Here is a 25,328-nt window from a genome sequence, read left to right as displayed (position 1 = left end):
GACTTAACGACTGGTTATTTTCAAATAGGGGTTAGGCCTGAGGACGTGCCTAAGACTGCATTTATAACCAAGTCTGGCACTTATGGATTTCTGCGTATGCCGTTTGGCCTTTCAGGGGCACCGGCAACATTTCAGCGATGTATGGACATTGTGTTAAGACCTGTTCTTGGAAAGTCCACATTTATCTATTTAGACGATATCATTATTACTAGTGATAATCTCGACCAACATGTACAGGATTTAAGACAGGTGTTTTCATTATTAAATGAGGCCGGTCTAAAAGTTAATGTCGAAAAGTGCAAAGTTGCAGCCCCTGAATTAAAATACTTAGGTTACAAAATATCTCAGAAAGGAATCGAGACAGATGAATTAAAAATAATCGCTGTGCAAAAGTATCCGCCGCCAAATATGGCAAAGAAGCTCTCTTTTTTCTAAGACTTTTTTCATATTATAGGTCCCTTATAAAAGATTTTGCAGCTATTGCTGAACCATTGTTAAAATTAAAAAGGAAAAAGGCAAGATTCTCGTGGACGGCCGAAGCAAATAGTGCTTTCGAAAAATTAAAGCAAGCATTAACGCAAGCCCCTGTGTTGAAATTTCCTGAAAAGGATGAGAAGTTAGAAATTTCAGCGAATGCTTCGGATTATGCGGTAGGAGCGGTACTTCCACAAAATCAGCAGCCCGTGGCATTTTTTAGTCGAACTTTAAATCAAACACAAAGAAATTATTCCGCGACTGAGAGAGAGGCACTCGCAGTTCTGTTAGCAGTGCAAAAGTTCCGAGTCTATTTTGGAAGAGCGCCAATAACAGTCTATTCTGATCATGCGGCGATAACTAGATTGTACTCAGGAAAAAACTTATCCCCGAGGTTAAAAAGATGGGCACTCAAGCTACAAGAATATAATCTGGTAATCAAGCATACCCCCGGAAAGGAAAATATCGTAGCAGATGCCCTATCCAGAATAAAAATAGATGAAGAAGGTAATACTGTAAAGGTGGCAATGCTCACAGCATGTACAATAAATTCCCGAGAAACTGTAATAACCGAACTGGGTAAGGATCCTGAGTTTGGAAACATTTATGAGTATTTAAAGGATCCTGAAAATTTTAGTCACCAAGATATTGTGGCGATAAGAAATAGGGCGGCCCAATACGAACTAATAGATGGTCTATTATTCTATACAAAAACTACAAATTCCAACAACGAATTTCGACCTGTTATCCCAGCTAGTCTTAGATTAAATATCCTGCAGGAGTTGCATGACAGCCCTTTAGCTTCTCATGCTAGTATTCGAAAAACTATCCAACGCGTACGCGAGGCAGTCTATTTTCCTGAACTGCAAAAGTTAACAATGGCGTATGTCCAGTCCTGCCCAACATGTCAAGCAGTTAATTATATTAATTTCCGCCCGCCTAGGTTTCTAAATAGTATTAAATCCGAATTTCCAAATGAAATAATTAGCATCGATTTATTGGGCCCTTTCCCAAAAAGTAAGTTAAATAAATGTCGGTATCTCCTTGTTATGGCTGATCATTTTAGTAAGTGGACCGAAATTGTTCCCTTAAAACGAGCCTCCGCAAAATTAGTTATTGATTCTATTTTAAATAAATATATTTTAAAATACGGTGAGCCCCTAAAAGTTATATCAGATAATGGTCCTCAATTTGTATGTAATGTATTTGAAGACATGTGCCAAAAACTGGGCAATACGTCATTTAAAAATGGTCCCGTATCGGCCGCAATCAAATATAGCGGAACGGGTCAATAGAAATATAGTGAAAATTATCCGTAGTTATATTAAAAATTTTCATAAAAGCTGGGATAACTATGTCAATGAATTTGCTTTTGCCCTTAGGACCGCAAAAACATGATACAACGGGCAAAACTCCTGCTGAGTTATTTTTAGGCAGAAAGATTATAACGCCGTTAGATAAATTATTTTATGTTCAACAAAGAGCCCCAGAATTTAAAATGGGTGATATAGAAAAATTAATTAAAGAAGCAAAAAAGAACACTGAAGTAGCAGAAAGAAAACAGAAGCTCTATTATGATTTGAAACGACGGGGAGTAACTTAAAAAGTAGGAGATGAAGTATTGAAAATTAAGCATCCACTTTCTTCAGCACCAGAAGATAAAACCGCCAAATTTTTTCCACGATTTGAAGGACCATATGTCATAGAAAAATAACTCAGGCTGTAGTGGTGTTAAAAGCCAGGAATGGTGAAACATGCTCCGCAAACACTAACCAAACAAAACCATACTATAACCGTAATAAAATGCAAATATTTAAAATCTTTTGCAGGATCCGGCACGGCAGGCACAAGCTCCAGAGGTGGAACAACGACAAGCACAAGGACAAGTCATTAGGAGGCAGGAGCAATTGAAAAGAAAGTTTCCCCGTTGGAAAATTGAAGGTAACAAGAAAAAGAAGCCGTTCCACCGACCACAAAAGAGAGCGTACGACCACCCCCAGAATGAAGAAGGGAGAAGTACGACGAATGCAAAGAGAGCCAGGAGAAATAACGGCAACTATAACCCGGCTCCCAAACGGAAGATCTACTCATCGGACAGGACTCTACGCATCAAATGTCGCCGAATTGCGGAAAGACCATCAGCGGCGGAGGAAAAGATACAAGGAAAATTTGAACGGCCAGCAACGAGATCCAAGCAGAAACGAGAGAGAAGTGCCTGGTTCCGACAAGACCAGCGGCCATCAAACGGCCAAGACCACAGGCAGAGGCGAAAAAGAAGGTATTCAAGGCTACCGAACTGGAGGGAAAAGAAAGCTCCTAGAGGAAGGTACGGAAGGGCGAGCCCGCAGAAGAAGGAGGATAAATCAAACACGAATCTTCGCTACCTTCCAGGACTGGGCAGAGAAAAGAATGTCCGAATATCACAAAGATAAGTAAAATTTTATGTTACTTTGCAAACTTAAGTTAATCTTTCATTCTTACTGAGAGTGGCAGATTTCAAGACGTTTTACCTCATGTGAGGTCTACCTTATCGCCAAAAAGGCGAGAAATCAGTTGTTACCTATTTTGGTATTATGTTTTTCAATTACACGCGAATAAAACTAAAGTTGATGTATAATAGGAATATGTAAATACTTAAATATTGTAAAAGTTATTGTATAAAATTTTATTTAAAAGATTCTGGCAAGAAAGAAGTTTTAGTCTGAACGACGTTTGAAATGTAGTATTTCAATGTAGAAGTATTGGTACTTGCTTGGAAAAGAATAGAAGTTAACAATGTACTACTAATGTATGTTTTAAATTGCGTAAAATTAACGGCATGTTAATATGTTCTTATATACAATGTGAACTGTTATTTTAAATGTTAAGAAATACTGTGATATGGTAAAAGTGAAAGTAATGCCAAAAATTTTTAACTTATTCGTGTGACTGAAAAAAAGAGAAAAGTATTGTGAATATGTGTTAAAGGTTGAATGAATGTAATTAGGCTCTCTGACGCTACACTTCAGAGTTAGCCACTTTCAGAATAGTACCTCAGGGTTTAGAGATGAAGATAGGGTGTGTTACGAGGTCTTGTTATGTTGAATTTTAACGCGTTAGTGTTTTGATTGTAGGAGGTAGTGTTGAACACTGGTACATGAACACATTCGTGTTTGGTGTTTTCTTTTACAACACATGTCAGAGAGCACGGGGAGAGATAATTAAATAAGTCATGAATGAACTAAGAATGTTAAGAGAAATATAAATATTCATGTGACTTGCCATTTAATTGTGTAACATTTCATTAAACTAGTTTTCCTTCCAGATCTCTGGAAGGAAACAGATTTCAACTAAAAGCTCCTGTTTAGATGCAGTACCGATGAAAAGTGATTGTCCATGGAGCTGATAATGTAAAAACAATTTTTTTTTTAATTTCTAGTTTCTAGTGAGAAATGTTTGTAAAAGATTGGCCTCGCGTTAGATTCTAGAGCTAAAACTTTTCAACAAGGTCGTTTTAGACCTCAGTTTCAAACTAATTAACTCTGGCGGGAAGTATGTAAGGATCTTAAATTTTACTAACGTTTATTTTATTTTAAATCTTTACTATCACTTCTTATTTTCTACTTCCGGCGAGAATTAAAAGCTTTAACTTATTTATGCAAATTTGTCTGGCGAACACCAAGTACTTAAGTTGTGGCTTTTTGCCAAGCAAGAGAGAGGAAGGAGTTAGTAGAAGCAGGCCGCTTGCCTTAGCAGTTTACTCAGTTGCTGGTTGCCTTCCAGGCCAGAGGTTTAATCTTCTTAATAATTTTTAAACGTATTGTAGTGTTAACAGTTCTCTGTACTACATACGGCTTCCTGTTAACATACGGCCAATCTTCTCGGAGACCCTTGTTTGTTATTCCAAAGTTAAGTTAGAGTTTAGTTAATATTTTTTATATTCTTACGTTCAGACCACAAGTGTTTGATCTCTGTATTCCGAAGTCCGGAATTCATTGTAAAGAGTGAAAAATAAAGGGTTTCGTATACCCTTCCTGTGTATCTTGTCTACTTCCCACATTTATTGAACATATCTTCAGTAAGCTCCCTGTTCCGAGTCAGGTTTTTTTAATGTTCCCCAAGCAAGTAAGGAGAAACACTGAACCTGATAATATCGGGCTTTTTAATGTTGCCTCCCTTTGTAAATGTTGGTCGACCGGAACTAATCCACTCTGCCCAATATTTTCTAACATTTACTCTGAAGGGCTTATTGAAGCAGACATCTAGGGGTTGAATGACGGATGTTAATCCTCCCGGAATTACGGCCACAGTCGTTTTTAGGTGTTTTGTCACTTTTGTCACTTCTTCAGAAAAGTGTCCACGAAAAGAATCGTATACTAAAAGCGAAGGTGTTTTGAAAGCTGCTCCCGGTCTTTTATCCCATACATTTTTAAGCCAATCGACTGTTCCGTCAGCATCCATCCATCCCTTTTCATGGGCGCGAACCAGCACACCTGATGGAAACACAACGTTTTTCGGTAAAGTTTTTCTTTTAAAAATGATGAACGGACGATCTTTAAAAATGACTATCTGCATTTCTCTTTTCTTGGCGTGTTGGCGAAACTTTTTTATAGCTCGATATTGATCGGTTGTTCGGGAGCCGAAAATTCTTTGGTTTAATCGAAACGTACTCTAGTTAAAGTATGAAACTCTGTGATTAGTTCGTCACAAAATTTAAGTCATGAAATTACTTCAAGTAAGTGACTTATTTGATAAGTCGTCCAATTTGAGCGGGGCAAGAAAAAAACTGCATTATATAAAGAAATTTTTGAACTTCCGATTCTTTTAATTTTTTATGGTCCCACGTATAATTCGACCCCCCACTTTGAAGTCTTTTTTTGTCCAAAATATCTCGACTTATTCGCGGGTATATACGGTATATATATTATTAGAAAAGTTTTTCCTATATAATCTCCAAAGAACATAAATTTAATTAAAGCGATGAATTATTATCTATGTATATATACATACATGTTTAGCACTGCCAATTGCAATAAAGAAGAGAGTGCTGAATTGGATTTTAAATAGTCCCATGTACAAAATTAAATTACAACGTTCTACGACTAATCGTTTTTACAGTTATGAAAAATGCTTATGTACGTCTGTGAAGGTGTCACGAAAATCTCATTTTTGGTTCCAATTTTTAATTAATTTAGCAACATGTTATGGAAAAAAAGTCATTTATTCTAAGCGTACGTACAGACGTCAGGCAAAAGAATTGTCCAAATGGATATAAAATGAATATTTCCGTTGAAATATAATATCCGAATGTTTTCGGATTTACAGCACTTCCTTTACCTCGTGCAAGGAAGTAAAAGTGGAATGAGTCTCACAGATATTGCAAGCTTTATTTAATATAATACGTCCTTTTATATGTTAATTTATTTCTCCAGCGCTTTTTTTTTTCCGTTTTCTTTCTTTAGAATGCATATCCCGATCAGAATAGTCGACAATTTTAATTTAAATTGAGGCCCAAGGTCAGGTTAGAGAGAGAACTCTGGCAACCGCACTGTAACTGTCAGCCTAAGAATATGAATCCCTCAACTACCGTTCTGCGGGTTAGTAATTGAATTTTACATCTTGAGGCGTAATTGAGAATCCCCCTTACCTTATAATCCTGTCGTTTAAGATATATAATTTAATTTAATTAAGACATTCTGATTTTTTTTTTCACTTCTTGCTTTTCCTTACTCCTCTAGAAATGGAAACTAAATGAGTTTAAGCAGCGAACGAGAATTTAAGTTTCGAATGAAGCTTTGGAAACTTAGCTGACGATCGCCGTTGATAATGAATCAATCTGTCGAATTTTTATGCTCATTGTCTTTCATTTGTTTCTGTAAGAGCTTTATCATATAAACAAACCGTATTATGATATGTTCGTGTTACCCCCAGCAGCTGTCTAACTTCAAATGGAAATGCCAATAGATGTTTAGTGGCTTTAATACAGTTTTTGATATCCCTTTTCTGTTATTTAGTTATATTTAGAGATGGAAAGGAAATCATCTGTCAGTCTAGACAAAATATCCAATTTTTAGATTTAATGTACTAATTGAAGACTATTATTATAAGGTGAAAGCTAGGCTGTGTGCTTTAAATACTTGATTTATGTGAGGCTGCGGGCTTTAAATACTTGAGTTGCTGAGCCTTGCATGAAAGATGGTTGTTGTTGTTAATTGTAAACTGTAAATTATGAGGAGTTAACTGATTAAGTGTTGGTTACATTTTACCTCTTATCTTCTTATCCTCTTAAAAACCAGGTACGCTTGTGTTTGGTTATAAAGAAGACAATTTGTTTAATGGAAATTTAAGCAAGTGCAATGAGATAGATATTTAATTTATTCTTTCTATATATATCTTTGTTTAATCTGACTCAATGTAGCAGTAATCTTAGATTAATTGTTATGAATTCGAACGTTATAAATTCTACATACTAGACTGGGCCCTTTTCTTAAAATCTTCTACTATAGTGAACTGTATGCATTTTATTCTTTCACGTAAGGATACATGAAGACACTCCTGGAACTTTTCCGTTTGCATTTGAAACAAATCATTAGCACTAAAATATAATACATCTCTTTTAAATCTGTATTAAACATCTATTAAACACAAAATCTCTATTAAAATGTTGTATGACTATAACATCAACAATACAAAGAGCTATCTTTTGATACTTACGTATTTTTCCTATAATATCAGGTTCAATCCTTTATATTATAAAAATGAAACTATCAAATAGTTTGAGAAATAGTTATCAAATAGTTGCAAAGAAACATTCTTCATTTTACTAAAATAAATTATTATTTCTAAGCTAAAATGAATTTTTTATAAGCGTTATAATAATTTTATGTCCCCTTTTATGATCACGGATTTTTTATGAACGATTGTGCAGTGTGTGTGCAAAGCTTCATCTGCATCAGAGATTGATTTGTACATCGTTGAAAGCACACCTTCTGCACTGTCCTATGCTTTATGAAACTAATGCTTTGAAACATTAGAAAAGCGATAAAATGTTATTTCTACCCTTTTCCCTCACACTTCCTCTCATTTAACAACTCTTCCTGATTCCTGAAAATTACTGCGTATAACAATTCGACGAAATGACACGCCGTCTATTTTTGGCTGACTGCAACAAATCAGTGAAAAGCACCTATCTATAGAGTTAATGGCGCTACTACGCGGGTCGGAAATCGGAGAATCATTAAGGCGCCGTCGAAATCGATGTCGAGTTTTAATCCCTATCCGGTTTACACCATAAATGCGATTAAAGTTAATAACAATATCGCTCTCGCGGAATCGCAATCATTTTAGACGAAATGGATATTGTGCTTGAGCAGGGTAGGTGCGGGACCAGAGTGAACATGAACTATTATCTTTTAATTTTGCCGAAAATCTTTTTATATATTTTTTACTTTTGAAACATATCAGGCATGCGCTTAATGTAAATGGATGTTGTTATCTCAAATATATTCAGCATCCGCTTTTTTGACAATTTGTATTTTCAAACACTTCGTAATTAAGAAAAACATTTAAATAAATACAATTAAAATAAAACTATTTTTCGATTTGCTAGGTTTATCAGAGTGTAATCAGGCGAATGCATTGCTACAAAATTTCAAACTTGGAAGAGAAAACACTGATATATTTTTGAATGCTTCCATATAAAATGTAACCATGTTTTCGAGGTTTAAAAATAGAAATAGAAGAAATATACTGAAATAAAAGACTCTCATGAAATAATAGTTAAAATGCAATTGTTATTTTAATTGCTTCGACTGATTTTATATAGTTATTTTTTCTTGCATTTTCCTACTTTTCATGAAATATAGGTAATTACTTATTTTTAGTTTTATTTATTTATTTATTGTCTTCTAATTATATGCCAAGATAATAATACTCTAACACAGATTATTGTCCATATATTTTTATACCTAACGATGTTGCATTATAATCTTCCTTTTTATTGAATTCTACTAACATTGCAGGGCATTTAAAAGGCATTTCTGATGCATTTGAACAGCATTTCTGGGGCATTTCTGATAACGGCAATTGAAGGAACGGCTTGTGAATTATTTCACACGAACTTAAAGAAAGTATGTATTATGCTTCAGAGGTAAATCTTGCAAAATATATTTGCCGAAGCACATAAAAGTACATTTTACTTATTTATTTTTTATATACAAGGAAATGTTATTTGATGTTTGCATTTCCCTTCCGGAATTATTTAAATACATTTAACATGAATTTTATCGAAAATATAAGTCATATATCTGACTAATAATAAAAGTGATAAAATGATAAAACATTTCTGCGGTTAAACATGCATATTATCCCAAGACTAGGTTTTCTATAAGGATCTGCTCAAAGCTACGTTGGGGAGAGGGACACTTTCAGTTATTTAGTATTTAAGTCATTATTTCTTTATGACAAATCAAGTAAAATTACGTCCGTTTGTGTATAGCTAAAGTGCTTTAATACTTAATGGAAAGTATTTAAGAAGAGCTCGGTTATGATAGAAAAGATTAAGGATATTTATGTCGAAGTCTCTAAACTTTTTTCTCGTGACGTACTTGCTTTGCTCAAGATAATTAGCAAAATATTCCTAAAAGAAGTACAGGAACCTGAAAATTGCGCGAATATAAAACTTAAGAATGGCGTAGAATTTAAACTGGAAATACAAAACAGCATTAACTGTGAGAGAAAATTTCGCAGGTTCCTCTTTTTCAACATCAAAAAAATTTCTTTCTGGAAATAAAAATCTATGGCAGTCTCTTTTTAGATTTTTTCAGATTGCCACAGTTTTATAAAGCATTTGGGCCTATCTACTTTATTTCAATCTGTACTTTACATCTTATAGTCCAGTGCTTCTCTTCTTTATATAAACGGACTTTTGTTCACAAAATGTATACTTATTTTATATGGAATATATGTATTTTTTATGGACTCCATTTATTCAAAAATATCATTTGTGATTAAATAATTGAAATAGAAAAATTAAATAATGCTCCATGCCTCAAGCGTTTTAATAAATAACTCAAATAACTCTAAGAATAATCCTTGTATTTCACGTATTATTGTCTCATTAAAATATGCATAACTGTTTTTATTTGTTAATTTCACTAAACTTTCTATAATTTAAATTCACTAGCACCGCATTTAAAATTCAGAAAACTATGGTTAAATATCAGACCAGCTTAAATTCCTTCATTGTATGTAAAAGAAAAATTTGGATTCCTTAAAATGGAAAACCTTATTCGAGATTAAAGAAGAATACGCAAATAAATTCTGTTTTTCCCAAATCATTTTTTCTTAGCATTTATTTCCTCATCCAAAGACAAGATCAAATTACTTTTAAAATATCAGCATGATTTGAGTAAACTTATGTTTAGTTGCAGGGAAACCGAGTGGTGTAAGGATCTTAAGTTTTACCAACATTTATTTTATTTTAAATCTTTACTATCACTTCTTATTTTCTACTTCCGACCAGAATTAAAAGCGTTAACTTATTTATGCAAAATTTGTCTGGCGAACGCCAAGTACTTAAGTTGTCGCTTTTTGCCAAGCGAGAGAGAGGAAAGAGTTAGTCGAAGCAGGCCGCTTGCCTTAGAAGTTTTACTCGGTTGCTGGTTGCCTTTCAGGCCAGAGGTTTAATCCTCGTGATAATTTTAAACGTCTTGTAGTGTTAACAGTTCTCTGTACTACATACGGCTTCCTGTTAATATACGGCCAATCTTCCTTGTTTATTATTCCAAAGTTAAGTTAGAGTTTAGTTAAATATTTTTCTATTCTTACGTTCAGACCACAAGTAGTTGGTCTCTGTATTCCGAAGTACGGAAATTATTGTAAAGAGTGAAAAATAAAGGGTTTTGTATACCCTTCCTGTGTATCTTGTCTACTTCCCACAGTTATTGAACATAGCTTTAGTAAGCTCCCTGTTCCGAGTCAGGTCTGTGCATGTTCCCAAAGAAAGTAAGACGGAACATTGAACCTGATAGTGGCGCCCAACGAAGAAGAATAACCATGGCCGAGTTTCAAGAAGAACCTGTGCTGCCTGCAGAAGCGGCTCAGAATCCAGAAATGCCAGCTGCCGCCGTGGAAGGATTTGGTTACATCGTCCAGACCATGCGCGCTTCGATGAAACCAGAAGCAACATTTAATGGAAACTCACCGGTAACCAATTTTTTGGAAAAATTGGATGACCACTTCATGCTCTACCCCGTGCACGAGTTTCAAAAAGTTACCTTAGCTACCAGCGCTTTGAGGGGCCAAGCGCTTAACTGGTTCAAATGTATAGGCAGAAGTCTCTTGGGTCAAGCAGGAAGTCCCACCTATACTTACGAGAATTTCAAGACTGCCCGAGTAAAAGCCTTCCCTGTCGTAAGGGATCGTGCGAAATTATAAACGGAACTTTTCCGCATATATCAGCAAAGAATCGAGAATCTCTCAAGCTTTATTTTAAGAAAAATTCACGTCTTCAAACTCTTGTATGGAAACCGTCCGCATCCTGAGATAATTTAAGTGATTTTGCCGAGGTTACTTCCCCAAGTGCAAGACTTTATTGAATTAAGGAATCCGACTACACTGTAAAAATTATTTGAGCTAGCAATCCAGTTTGAAAGTAGAAGAACGGCAGACATTGAAAGAAGACGCCAATATCAACAACGAAACCAATTTGGTGCGCAAAGACCACAGTAAAGTCAAACACACGGCTACGGAAGCAAAGCGAATCAGTGGGCAAGGAAACCCGAGCATTCAAAAACAGCCGGCGAACGTCGACAGTTTAATAGCAACCCAGGAAAAAAGTCTCAAGGCCAGTGGAAAAAGAAGGAAAGCATGGAAACAAAAAAAGATTTAAACTAAAACGGATTTCTGCTGACGGGAGGGTGCGGAAATCCGAAGGCCAAGAAAACCCCTCTTCCTTCAAGTTAAATACAGTAATGGTGAAAAATTTGACTCTTCCGAAGATAGAAGTGTTGGTGAATAATATCCCAGCCACCGCACTCCTGGATACAGGCGCGCAGTGTTCCTGTGTGGCAGAAGATATTTTTAGGAAGTATTTTTGGAAATACCGCATATATAATTCGGGTAATACGACAGTATTAGCTGTGCAAGGAGAAAGATGTAAGTGCATAGGTAAATTACCGCTATACGTTCGTATCAAGGACGAACAAGTAAAGGTTATGTTTTTTATAGTAAAGAATCTGCAAGCACATATTATCTTAGGGATAGATTTTCTTTCAGAGGCAGAAGCAACGCTGGATTTTAATGAAGCGTCCCTTAAGTTGACGATGAAACCAGTTCGAGAAGAAAAAACGAAACCGCCAATGTTAAACCTTGACCACCAGCCTAAGGAAGAGCAACAAAGAATCCGACAAGTGGTAAGTGAATTTGCTTCGTTATTTAGTGATATTCCAGGATTTACTCAGGTTACTAACCATAGTATTGACACCGGAGATTCAATGCCAGTTCGCCACAAAGCCTACCGGTATGATAAGAATAAGGAAAAAATTATAGAATCGCATATCACCGATATGCTACGTAAAAAGATCATAACGCCCATCTCAAGTAGTTATGCTAGCCCGGTGGTTTTTTGTAAGAAAAATAATCACTATCCATTGACACATCCAAAAAGGTGTCGATTCGCGATTGACTACCGTAAGTTAAACTCCATAACTAAATATCCGGTATATCCGTTACATATTATTGAAGAAATTCTAAGGAACATAACATCGACCAAAGATATGACGACTTTAGACTTAACGACTGGTTATTTTCAAATAGGGCTTAGGCCTCAGGACGTGCCTAAGACTGCTTTTATAACCAAGTCTAGCACTTATGCATTTCTGCGTATGCCGTTTGGCCTTTCAGGGGCACCGGGAACATTTCAGAGATGTATGGACATTGTGCTAAGGCCTGTTCTTGGAAAGTCCACATTTATCTATTTAGACGATATCATTATTACTAGTGATAATCTCGACCAACATGTACAGGATTTAAGACAGGTGTTTTCTTTATTAAATGAGGCCGGTCTAAAAGTTAATGTCGAAAAGTGCAAATTTGCAGCCCCTGAATAAAAATATTTAGGTTACAAAATATCTCAGAAAGGAATCGAGACAGACGAAACAAAAATAATTGCTGTACAAAAGTATCCGACTCCAAACACGTCGAAGAAGCTCTCTTCTTTTCTGGGACTTTGTTCATATTATAGGTCCTTTATAAAAGATTTTGAAGCCATTGCTGAACCATTGTTACAATTAAAAAGGAAAAAGGCAAGACTCTCGTGGACGGCCGAAGCCAATAGTGCGTTCTAAAAATTAAAGCAAGCACTAACGCAAGCCCCTGTGTTGAAATTTCCTGAAAAGGATGAGAATTTAGAAATTTCAGTGGATGCTTCGGATTATGCGGTAGGAGCGGTACTTCCACAAAATCAGCAGCCCGTGGCATTTTTTAGCCGAACTTCAAATCAAACACAAAGAAACTATTCCGCGACCGAGAGAGAGGCACTTGCAGTTCTGTTAGCAGTGCAAAAGTTCCGAGTCTATTTTGGAAAGGCGCCAATAACAGTGTAGACTGATCATACGGCGGTAACTAGATTGTACTCAGGGAAAAACCTATCCCCAAGTTTAATAAGATGGGCACTCAAGCTACAAGAATATAATCTGGTAATCAAGCATACCCCCGAAAAGGAAAATATCGTAGTAGATGCCCTATCCAGAATTAAAATAGATGAAGACGGTAATACCGTAAAGGTGGCAATGCTCACAGCATGTACAATAAATTCCCGAGAAACTGTAATAACCGAACGGGATAAGGATCCTGAGTTTGGAAGCATTTATGAGTATTTAAAGGATCCTGAAAATTTTAGCCACCAATATATGGTGGCGATAAGAAATAGGGCGGCCCAATACGAACTCATAGATGGTCTATTATTTTATACAAAAACTACGAATTCAAACAACGAATTTCGACCTGTTATCCCAGCTAGTCTTAGATTAAATATCCTGCAGGAGTTGCATGACAGCCCTTTAGCTTCTCATGCTGGTATTCGAAAAACTATCCAACGCGTACGCGAGGCAGTCTATTTTCCTGAACTGCAAAAGTTAACAAGGGCGTATGTCCAGTCCTGCCCAACATGTCAAGCAGTTAATTATATTAATTTCCGCCCGCCTGGGTTTCTAAATAGTATTAAATCCGAATTTCCAAATGAAATAATAGTCATCGATTTATTGGGCTCTTTCCCAAAAAGTCAGTTAAATAAAAGTCGCTATTTCCTTGTTATGGTTGATCATTTTAGTAAGTGGACCGAAATTGTTCCCTTAAAACGAGCCTCCGCGAAAGTAGTTACTGATTCTATTTTAAATAAATATATTTTAAAATACGGGGCGCCCCTAAAAGTTATATCGGATAATGGTCCTCAATTTGTAAGTAATGTATTAGAAGACATGTGCCAAAAACTGGGCATACGTCATTTAAAAATGGTCCCGTATCGGCCGCAATCAAATATAGCGGAACGGGTCAATAGAAATATAGTGAAAATTATCCGTAGTTATATTAAAATTTTTCATAAAAGCTGGGATAACTATGTCATTGAATTTGTTTTCGCCCTTAGGACCGCAAAACATGATACAACGGGCAAAACTCCTGCTGAGTTATTTTTAGGCAGAAAGATTATAACGCCGTTAGATAAATTATTTTATGTGCAACAAAGAGCCCCAGAATTTAAAATGGGTGATATAGAAAAATTAATTAAAGAAGCAAAAAAGAATACTGAAGTAGCACAGAGAAAACAGAAGCTTTATTATGATTTGAAACGACGGGGAGTAACTAATAAAGTAGGGGATGAAGTGTTAAAAATTAAGCATTCACTTTCTTCAGCGCCAGAAAACAAAACTGCCAAATTTTTTCCACGATTTGAAGGACCATATGTCATAGAAAAAATAACTCACGCTGTAGTGATGTTAAAAGCCAGAAATGGTGAAACGTGCTCCGCAAACATTGATCAAATATAACCCTACTATGATCGTAATAAAATGCAAATTTTCAAAGGTCTTTTGCAGGATCCGGCACGGCAGACACGGCAGGAACAAGCTCCAGAGTTGGAACAACGTCAAGCACAAGGGCAAGCCATTAGGAGGCAGGAGCAATTGAAAAGAAAGTTTCCCCGTTGGAAAATTGAAGGTAACAAGAAAAAGAAGCCGTTCCACCGTCCAGAAAAGAGAGCTCACGAACACCCCCAGAATGAAGAAGGGAGATGTAAGACGAATGCAAAGAAAGCCATGAGAAATAACGGCAACTATAACCCGGCTTCCAAACGGAAGATCGACTCATCGGACAGGACTCTCCGCAGCAAATGTCGCCGAACTGCGGAAGGGCCACCAGCGGCGGAGGAAAAGTTACAAGGAAAATTTGAACGGCCAGCAACGAGGACCAAGCCGGAACGCGAAAGAAGTGTCCCGGTTCCGCCAAGACCAGCTGCCATCAAACGGCCAAGACCACAGGCAGAGGTGAAAAAGAAGGTATTCAAGGGTGACCGAACTGGAGGAAAAAGAAAGCTTCTAGGGGAAGAAACTGAGGGGCGAGCCCGCACAAGAAGGAGGATAAATCAAACGAGAATCTGCGCTACCTTCCAGGACTGGGTTTAGAAAAGAATGTCCGAATATCACAAAGATAAGTAAAATTTTATGTTACTTTGCAAACTTAAGTTAATCTTTCATTCTTACTGCAAGTGGGAGATTTCAAGAAGTTTTACCTCATGTGAGGTCTACCTTTATCGCCAAAAAGGCGAGAAATGAGTTGTTACCTATTTTGGTATTATGTTTTTCAATTACTCACGCGTAAAACTAAAGTTGATGTATAATAGGAATATGTAAATACTTAAATATTGTAAAAGTCATTGTATAAATTTTATTTAAAACATTCTGGCAAGAAAGAAGTTTTAGTCTGAAAGACTTTTTGAAATGTAGTATTTCAATGTAGAAGAATTGGCACTTGCTTTGAAAAGAATAGAAGTTAACAATGTACTACTAATGTATGTTTTAAAATGCTTAAAATTAACGGCATGTTAATATGTTCTTATATACAATGTGAACTGTTATTTTAAATGTTAAGAAATAGTGTGATATGGTAAAAGTGAAAGTAATGCCAAAATTTTTAAAACTTATTCGTGTGACTGAAAAAGACCAAATTATGGTGAATTCGTGTTAAAGGTTGAATGAATGTAGTTAGGCTCTCTGACGCTACACTTCAGAGTTAGCCACTTTCAGAATAGTACCTCAGGGTTTAAAGTTGAAGATAGGGTGTGTTACGAGGTCTGGTTATGTTGAATTTTAACACGTTAGTGTTTTGTTTGTAGGAGGCAGTGTTGAACACATATACATAAACACATTCGTGTTTGGTGTTCTTTTACAACACATGTCAGAGAGCACGGGGAGAGATAATTAAAATAGTCATGAATGAAATAAGAATGTTAAGAGAAATATAAATATGCATGTTACTTGCCATTTCATTGTGTAACATTTCATTAAACTAGTTTTCCTTCCAGATCTCTGGAAGGAACCAGATTTGAATAAAAGCTCCTGTTTAAATGCAGTACAGATGAAAAATTGCGTGAAAACTGCTATGGTAAAAACAATTCTTTTTTTAAATTTCTAGTTTCTAGTGAGAAATGTTTGTAAAATATCGGCCTCGCGTTAGATTCTAGAGCTAAATGTTTTCAACAAGGTCGTTTTAGACCTCAGTTTCAAACTAATTAACTCTGGCGGGAAGTATATAAGGATCTTAAGTTTTACTAACGTTTATTTTATTTTAAATCTTTACTATCACTTCTTATTTTCTACTTCCGACCAGAATTAAAAGCGTTAACTTATTTATGCAAAATTTGTCTGGCGAACGCCAAGTACTTAAGTTGTGGCTTTTTGCCAAGCGAGAGAGAGGAAGGAGTTAGTCGAAGCAGGCCGCTTGCCTTAGAAGTTTTACTCGGTTGCTGGTTGCCTTCCAGGCCAGAGGTTTAATCCTCGTGATAATTTAAACGTCTTGTAGTGTTAACAGTTCTCTGTACTACATACGGCTTCCTGTTAATATACGGCCAATCTTCCTTGTTTATTATTCCAAAGTTAAGTTAGAGTTTAGTTAAATATTTTTATATTCTTACGTTCAGACCACAAGTAGTTGGTCTCTGTATTCCGAAGTACGGAAATTATTGTAAAGAGTGAAAAATAAAGGGTTTTGTATACCCTTCCTGTGTATCTTGTCTACTTCCCACAGTTATTGAACATAGCTTTAGTAAGCTCAATGTTCCGAGTCAGGTCTGTGCATGTTCCCAAAGAAAGTAAGACGGAACGTTGAACCTGATAGTGGTGTCTATTGATATGAGTGTAAGTATAAGTCATTCAACATATTTCTATTTACTATATCAAATAATCGAAATAATATCATTAATTGTTACATGCAATTTATTTGTTAAGTTCGAGATTAAATATTATTAAATAACTTAGATATATAAATAAAATATTACGATTAAGCTGAGCTACAAATTGACTTGCATTACAAGGTGGTGCGTATCGTCATATCGATCGAGCCATTCGAGTTTGCAATTTGTCAGAATGCATGTGTACAAATGTAACACATGTACATTTGTCGACAGCTAGGAGTCAAGCAATTAGTCTGCCAGGGCCTGTTGGCCGATAGAGTTGTCTAAAGGCAAACAGGTTATATCACTGGTATTCAGGTGATTAGTACGAAGGAACAATGAAGACAGACAGAACTGTGAGCAAGAAAAATGATTTACACAATGTGGAACGTGCAACAGCAGGAAGCAAAAGCAAAGTCATACTCGGATAGACATTCCAAGAGCTCCTGATATTTCTCTTTGTCGATTTGATCTGGCCATCTCTCTCACTGGATTTGAAAATTCTATATACGTTCCTCTGGGTTATTTGAAAAAGAGAATCTTTTCATCGTTTGCAGGCGATTGACAAAATAAAGACTACTATCGATAGCAAAATATATCCCATTCTCCAAAATATGCTAAATAGTTTCATGATAGATTTCTTGCAACACTTCGAATGATGCATCTAAGCATCTAAGAAAATTTAAAGTTTTAAGATATATTTATGTATGCATTTTTATTATATACTGTGTTAAATGCCCCTGTGTATACTGTTACAAACACAAATAATTAATATTGCATACACTCACCATCTTTCTGTTGTTATTTAAATAATTTGGTAGGTACTATTGTGTCCCAATACTAACATACTCTCTCAATGGTGAAAGTATTCAAATAAGAGGTAAGTAAAACAGCACTTACCTGAATCATTGGGTTCTTGGTTCAAGAGTGTTACTTCCAAAGTACTCGAAGAAACTTGTTATACAAAGCACACTTCAAGAGCACACGATCAGATTTTGCCATTAAGTTTAATCTGTACAAAAGTTTAACAAAACGTTATGACAAAATATCAACAACTATACATCCATTCTCTAAGACATTCATAAACAAAAGTAACTAAAAATAGAACATAGATTACATCATAAATTCTCGAGCGCACGGTGAAAACTTACGTAATCTTTTCTTATCAGTCCACTCCGTTATGCGCGCGCATGTGAAAAAAATTTAATTCAAAGGCGGAAGTATCACGTATCGAGGTACAATAGTCACCCCCCTTTAGGGTAGATAAAATAGTAACCACTTTCTATAATATGATGCAAATCGTATTCTAATTAGAAAGCAACACATGGAAGCTTACGGAATTTCAGCTAATGCTTAAATACGACATTTATCATTTTCCACATTTATCGACATTTCTTTCGAAAACTTTCATTGGCAGTGGGGCAACCCATCGGGTATTCAGTCATAACATCACCAAGAAACGTTGTGCCAAGCTGTATCACAGACAGTGAACCGAATTTACACCGGCTACAAGAATCGAAGATAAAAGTCTTTATTAAATGCTTGGATTCAAGTGAGTCTCTATTAACCACTATACCTTTTCAGTAGGCATATTTCAAAGAAACTAAGTCGATATGAACTAGCGTGTTGAAAAACATTTAGCAGCATACTATTTTTCCTAGCTGACAGAAAATAAAAGTGTCTTAATTTTAGTTTCATTATTAGTATTTCTAATTTTTCCACTGTGTACTATTATCAAAAATGAGTATTTAATGTTTAATTGACATTTCAGACAAACTGTTGAAAACAGAATGCAAATTTAAATACAAAACTATTATAAAATAAATAATTAAGGGAAACTGTTTAAAATACTGATATAAGATAGTAGGAACAATTATTTTAATTGAATGATATTATGCATTAAGAAAGCGAGACAACTTCAAAGGAAATATGGAAGCTTTCTCTTTATGAAATATTTTAAGGAAATTAATATACTGTTATACTTTAAAACTATATTTTTACATCAAAGCTAATGACTTCCTTTAAAAAGGAAATTTGTATCAAAAACTCACAGAATGGCATCTAACACAAAGAAAGTTTACTACATAAATGAACAAAAGTACAGAATCTCTGCCTCTGTGCTACTGTCCATTCATTAAAATGGCCTCATTCCGTCCCGAAAACTTTCCAAGGAACTCCACTTAAGTAGAAAATTAAATCCTTCGTATCCGTTTAAGTCTTCCTTTAAAACCATCAAAGCGAACGGGAATAAAAATTTCCCTGCAACTGTTTTAAAGACATCAGAATTATAAAGAAATTTCATGATAAATGACTCGCGACCAGTTAATTATAATACTTCGCGAACAGAGTGATTCCAATGCGATAATTAGGGCTAATTAGGTTCTTTAATTTTAAACAAAGACATGTTCAAGTGGGCGCCTTAAAATCGTAAGAAAGTCCGCTACAAGCGTGGAAAACTTTCTAGTCTTAGATACCGGAGACCTATTTTTTATCCCACTCCTGTAAGGATTTTCATTTCCTTTGAAGTATTTACACGAACACTTAATTAAATTCGGACGGAAAAATGCAGAAGAGACAGAGATACACAGGATTTGGGAAAGAAAAAAGGAGGATGACGCCATGTTGAATTTTAAAAAGCTAAATTAAATGTTGTGTTGAGTGGTTCTTATTGCAATTTCGCAGTCTTCCATTTAGCGAAAGTAATAATTGAGCTTGATTCCATTTAAATTGCGCAAAAATTAGTTATAGCTCATTATTTATTTTCTAATGAATTCACTCGACATAAATTTTAATGGAATTTTAAATGATAAAACATGAAATATAATAGTTCCTTAGTTGTAGCTTAATAATTGAAGTCCTTCAGCCATATTGTTTTTCAGATCTAATGAAGCAAACGATATGAAAACCTCTTGCCTCGTTTGTATAACCTTTCACTCGTTAAGTATTCCTTTTATTACCTAGATTAAAGTACTCTACATCTGCATTAAACTACCTATTAACTTGTCTTCTGATTAAAAGTATTTGCTAAGATCATTTAATCACATGAGGAGTCAAAAATACTCATACGATTAATAAAGATGTTTATGAGGCTACTAACATTACCTTTTCTAATGTTTCAGTCAAAGAAGTTGACAAATGTGACTACCTTAGGGTTCAGTTCGTACTCCTGTCCATTACCTTCGTTGTCGCAGCCGTCTCTTGAGCATACTAATGACAACCGAAAAAAGCATTTGTTTTATTTATTAACACACAGCACGGAAATATATATATATATATATATATGATACAATTATTTTAGTTAATGTTTACAAGACTATGGGTTATTTAAATGCACCACAATTGTGAACTTTTGGCCTCTCTCACTAAAATGTGTCTCTCTCTGTTACTCTACCATTCTGTCTAAAGGACGCTACTTGCTTTTCAGTATAACGTTTATGAGGAATAAGTACTACATTTCTCTCACTTGCAAAATGCACTTATATGTTTCATAATAACATGCCCACTGTTTCAAACTCATTTAGACTATCAATTAGACAAGATAATAAAATCTACCATCCCCCTTTATATTCTACCAATGTGTTTTAAGTATCGCATTGTTTACTTTTAAGTATCGCATTGAGGCATAACGAGTAGAAGAGACAGCAGTAAGAACGGGCGAGATCCATGTTACAGGGAAGTGGATATGAAGATATCATATTAGATAATGTTAATATTTCTACGTATTCTTGTTGGAATGAAGATTGATTAAAAAATTAATATTGTGGTAGTTGCATGTAGTTCATTTAAAGAATGCTTTTCATTTCTTATATTCTTGCTATAACCGCGTCGTTCGGAAATTAAAATACTCGCATAATTTTTTCCTCTCGATTTACTTACGAAAAATTTAGGGAAAAAATGGGGAAAATGCGCGAGGAAACGCGGTATTCCTTTTAATGACGACACCTCTCAGTTTCAAATGTTATTCTAAATTAGAGTTTAATTTGCCATCAGAAAACGTTTTGACTCAATGAACACTGTCAAACTCTGAAACTTTAAGCCTAGCTTAGAGCATTTGTCATTCCATTTGAATATGTCATAATTTTATCAGACTCTTAGAACGGATTGATCACGTTGTACTGTATACAAATTTTAACATTAGCTTTCTTCTAATCGCAAGAAAAATTACTCAAATTGATTATATATATACAATCATAACTATTATTAGTTTTATATATGAGATATAATTTCGTGCAAAAGCGTATTTTATTTGCCTATCACATTTTAATCATTATTGTGCTAAAAGTGCCCTCTAGATCATTGGTATATTTTTAGCTCAGACATAAAGCTTGGGTTAGGACAGAATGATATATTTCTTTGCAACAAAAATGGTCAACATCCGTATATATAATCCTGAAGCCAAAACAACCTATCTATCCATAAATCTAAGGTCACAATTATACGCCTTTTATAATACAGTATTAATAAAATGTAGAATGATTTGGTTTGTTTGGTTACTGCAAAGTATACAACGACTGTCTGCATGAGGGAGGCCTTCGTGGAGGTCTTTCTAAGGAAAACTGGCTCATATACAAATTATACATGGGAAAACCACAAAAACGCCCATGCAGCCAGCCCGCTACCCGGGATTCGTACTCCGGATTGAACTACTAATATTCAGCGATTTTGCAGCTCAGTCGCTGGTGCCCCCCCCAAAAAAAAAGTATGCCGAATGAAAAAGGTATGACTTGTGGTAAATTTGAAATGAAAGAATAATAAACATTGCCAGAAGTAGCAAAAAATTAAAAAAAAAAAAATCTGAAAGTTTTCAGATTTTATATGTGTTGTTTAAAGATGCATACATGTTTCTAAAGCATTTGGGCTAACGGCATACTTAAGAATTTCCGGTAGACAGTCTCCCGCACAGGAGATAAAAATGTTTTATTCTTTCGAGTGTTGCCATTGCTCGCTTTAAAATCGTTGAGTTTGTTAATCAAAAATTTGTTAAAGTTTAACAAAATAAAAAATGGACAATAAAACGAATTCCAAATTCCGAATTTAGCTTCCAGGTGGCATTGTTCAGTTCTAGAATTACGTTATTCAAAATTTGATGGCTCTGGGTACCGTCGTTTTTCCACAATGAAAGAAACATACTAATGTTCATGTAGATTCTTTATTATTTAATTTCTTTAAATACAATACAGAGCAATACTATTTGATGGCAACACTTTGAGTAGCAATTTAGACTTTTGCAGTGATTCAATGCAAAATCCTGTTTTGAGACTAATAGCCCTTCTTAGCTAACATCATTTGGGCTAATAATTCATATTTTTAACGAAAACTGTAAATTGTAAGAGAAAAGACAATTTTAAAATCCTTTCTCTTATATTTTATGATTTTAGAGAAATCGGCATAGGACAGAGCAGTTATAAGCAAGTGAACCTTAAAATATCTTTTGAAGATTATTTCAGCCTCAAAGTATCTTCATCATTTTGTCTCATCCTCCACGATTCCCGACATTCTTATCTAGTAAGCTATAAGGTATTTTCTCTCTCCTTTCTGCATGCCTTCGTGGTGTAACGGTAGCGTACGTGGTGCGTATTCGAGAGGTCCAGGTTCGAGTCCTGGCGAGGGCACTGCTTATTTTTCATGTCTTCTGCTTCTAAATAACCTAATGTCTCTACAATGACGCCCGAACTAAAAGATGGTGGATGCTGATTCTTCACCACCAGAATTTGGCGAATGGGTCCCCTAAACACCAGTCACTCTTTGAAAGGGGATTATACGCGGTATTTTCTTCCTCGTTTCTGTATGCCTTTGTTCTGTAACACTCGGCGCTTCTTGGAAAGAGTCCAGTTTCCAGTCCCTGCGAGTGCATTGCTCATTGTTTACATCTGCTGTTTAAAAAAATCCTAATGTCTCTACAAAGCACACAGATGAAACTTTTATTGTATATCAATCGTGTTTATAGGAATCATTCATCCAATATCACACAAGGCATCCTATGCTGTAATTTATGCTACAAGCATAATTCTAGTGTGTGTTTTCCTCATGTGTAACGTGAATACGAGCCAATTTATCTCAAAGACCTCCACGGGGCATCCCTTCCTTTCCGTGTAGTGCCTAATGGCGGCGCACGTAATAAGTTTTAAAAAAGCATAATTCCGAAATCTATTGTTTCTGTTTATTAGCTATGTAAATACGTATTCAGTGATATTTTATTTTCGAATTAATGCATTTTTTTAAGGATAAATATTATTTTGCATCAAATGTTTCAGTTCTTCGGACATAATGACATATAGTATGTAGTTGCAAAACCGTCCTTTTTTCGTTAAATACGATGTGTATCTACGGTTCATGCCATACTTAATTGAGATAAATACTGCAAAACGAATCTGTTTTGTGATTGGTTAAAAACTGATTTGTATTTAGACATACTCAGAAGTCAAACAACAAAAATCAGCGTTATACCTACAAAATTTTCACAGGACTAGTTTCGATGGTTTTACCGAACCATCATCTTCAACTACAAAACCGCAAATGAACAAGATAGGAAATAATGATTAGATAAGAACGCCTGGACAAGAATAAGCAAGTGGCGCCATCTGTTGGCGAAACCAGAACTAAAACATAATTTCTCTAAAAGCCGAAGGCAAATTCGGATTGGAATTAGGATCGTTAACTAGAACAGAAAGATTTTTATGAATGTGAAATGCCTCTAGAAAATCCAGTTCTCCAATGGAAGATGTTTTTTGAATAATTTTGGCAGCAGAAAAATTGAAAGTGTGATTTTCGGACCAACAATGTTGAGCAACAGAAGACTTCTGTGTTTCCTTTTTTCTAACATATGCCTCATGTTCTTTGACGCGAAATTTTAAGGCTCTCTTAGTTTGGCCAATGTAAATTAAACCACACTGGCAAGGAATCCTATAAATACCCCAGGAATTCATATCCGGAATGGGGTCCTTGAGTATAGAAGTTGGAATTTTATTGATGGGAGAATAAACAACCCGAAAGTTAAATTTCTGCAAAATATGTGCAACTTTATAGCTAATTGATGGAAAGAAGGGAATGACAACAAAATTTTTATAATCTCCTAAAATAAGAGTGTGGCTTTTAGTGTGTTAAGATGAGAATTTTTTAACTGCTTGATTAATAATGTTGGGTGAAAAGCCCCTGTCAATAGCTATTGCTTTTAAATAATTTAGTTCTTCATCAAGGGCTAGTTTGGAGGAGCAAACTTGAAGAGCACGGAAAACATAGGAATAAAATGAAGCTAACTTTTGTTTAGTCGGATGACATGATTTAAAGTGTGGTGGAAGGCAAACCGATGAAGGTTTACGGTAAACTGTAGTACTGAAGTTGGATGTGTTACGTGTGACCAGAATGTCGAGAAACGGAAGAGAATTGCAAGTCTCAAGTTCAAAAGTGAACTGAATAGCAGGATCAATAGAATTCATTGTTGAAAGAACTTTATTTAAATCATCTTTATTACCTTCAAACAGGGTAAAAGTATCATCTACGTAGCGGAACCATGCCGGGAAGTTTAAAGTTTCAAACAATTTTGATTCATAATAATGCATGTAGATATCAGCCAGGATGGGACTGAGGGGACTTCCCATGGCTAATCCCTCAGTTTGCTTGTAATATTTATTTTGGAAAACAAAATGTGTTTGTTTCAATCAGAGTTGAGTGAGAGAAATTAGCTCATCAATTTCGATGCAAGAGAAATGAAATTCGCGAAGTCTAATTTCTAGACATCTTAATGCACCCTCCACTGGGACATTGGTGAATAATGATTTTACATCAAAAGAAACCATGAGTAAATTACTAGGAGAAATGTTTTTAACCTTTTTTACAAACTCTATTGAATTTTTTATGGTGTAAATGTTATCGTCTAATAGAGTGGAAAATCTAGAAACTAAATATTTAGCTAAAGGATACGAGGCAGTACCTAAATTTGGTACAATAGGGCGGAAAGGAATACCACTTTTATGAATTTTGGGAAGAGCATATAATCTGGCACAATTCGCAACAGATGGGATAAGCGAATGTTTTAAGTTGCTTGAAAGGATTTGCGAAGATTTGATAGCAGTTTTTATTTTGGATAAGTCCGAAGGTGAAGGATTTTTAGGGATCGGATTATATGGTCCTTCGTTTAAGAGTTTAGTGACACCATCGATGTAAGTGTTCTTATCCATGACGACTATCTGGCTACCTTTGTCGGCCTTTGAAATGATAATATCCGGGTTAGAATGAATTTCGCGCATTGTAGCTCTTTCTCTCGCAGTTAGATTTGGTTTCAAAGGTTTATTATTGAATTTCACATTATGAGCGATAAGATGCCTAATCATTTCTTTCTGTGAATCTGAAACTTTACTGAACTTGAAAGCTTTTTCGATAGGAGCCAAAATCTTTGGAATCGAGGGTTTACAGGTTTGTGAGAAGTTAAAAT

At 35.3% G+C, this 25,328-nt stretch overlaps 1 long non-coding RNA gene across 3 annotated transcripts in view; it reads right to left on the bottom strand.

Moving 5' to 3' along the window:
• The window catches only part of LOC118204709 (uncharacterized), a 65,353-nt gene that overhangs the window by 9,382 nt on the left and 30,643 nt on the right, over positions 1-25,328 (bottom strand). For all 3 annotated transcript variants that reach the window (XR_015041482.1, XR_015041481.1, XR_015041480.1), the window contains one exon: positions 17,798-17,909. This is a non-coding gene — a long non-coding RNA (uncharacterized LOC118204709). The remainder of the gene's footprint in view (positions 1-17,797; positions 17,910-25,328) is intronic.

The sequence above is a fragment of the Stegodyphus dumicola genome, chromosome 6 (genome assembly GCF_044657685.1).
Source record: "Stegodyphus dumicola isolate Sdum_Otavi_A_Nest chromosome 6, ASM4465768v1".
In the NCBI taxonomy this organism is placed as follows: domain Eukaryota; kingdom Metazoa; phylum Arthropoda; class Arachnida; order Araneae; family Eresidae; genus Stegodyphus; species Stegodyphus dumicola.
The sequence above is the reverse complement of the archived record's forward strand: the minus strand, read 5'-3'. Positions and strand labels throughout refer to the sequence as shown.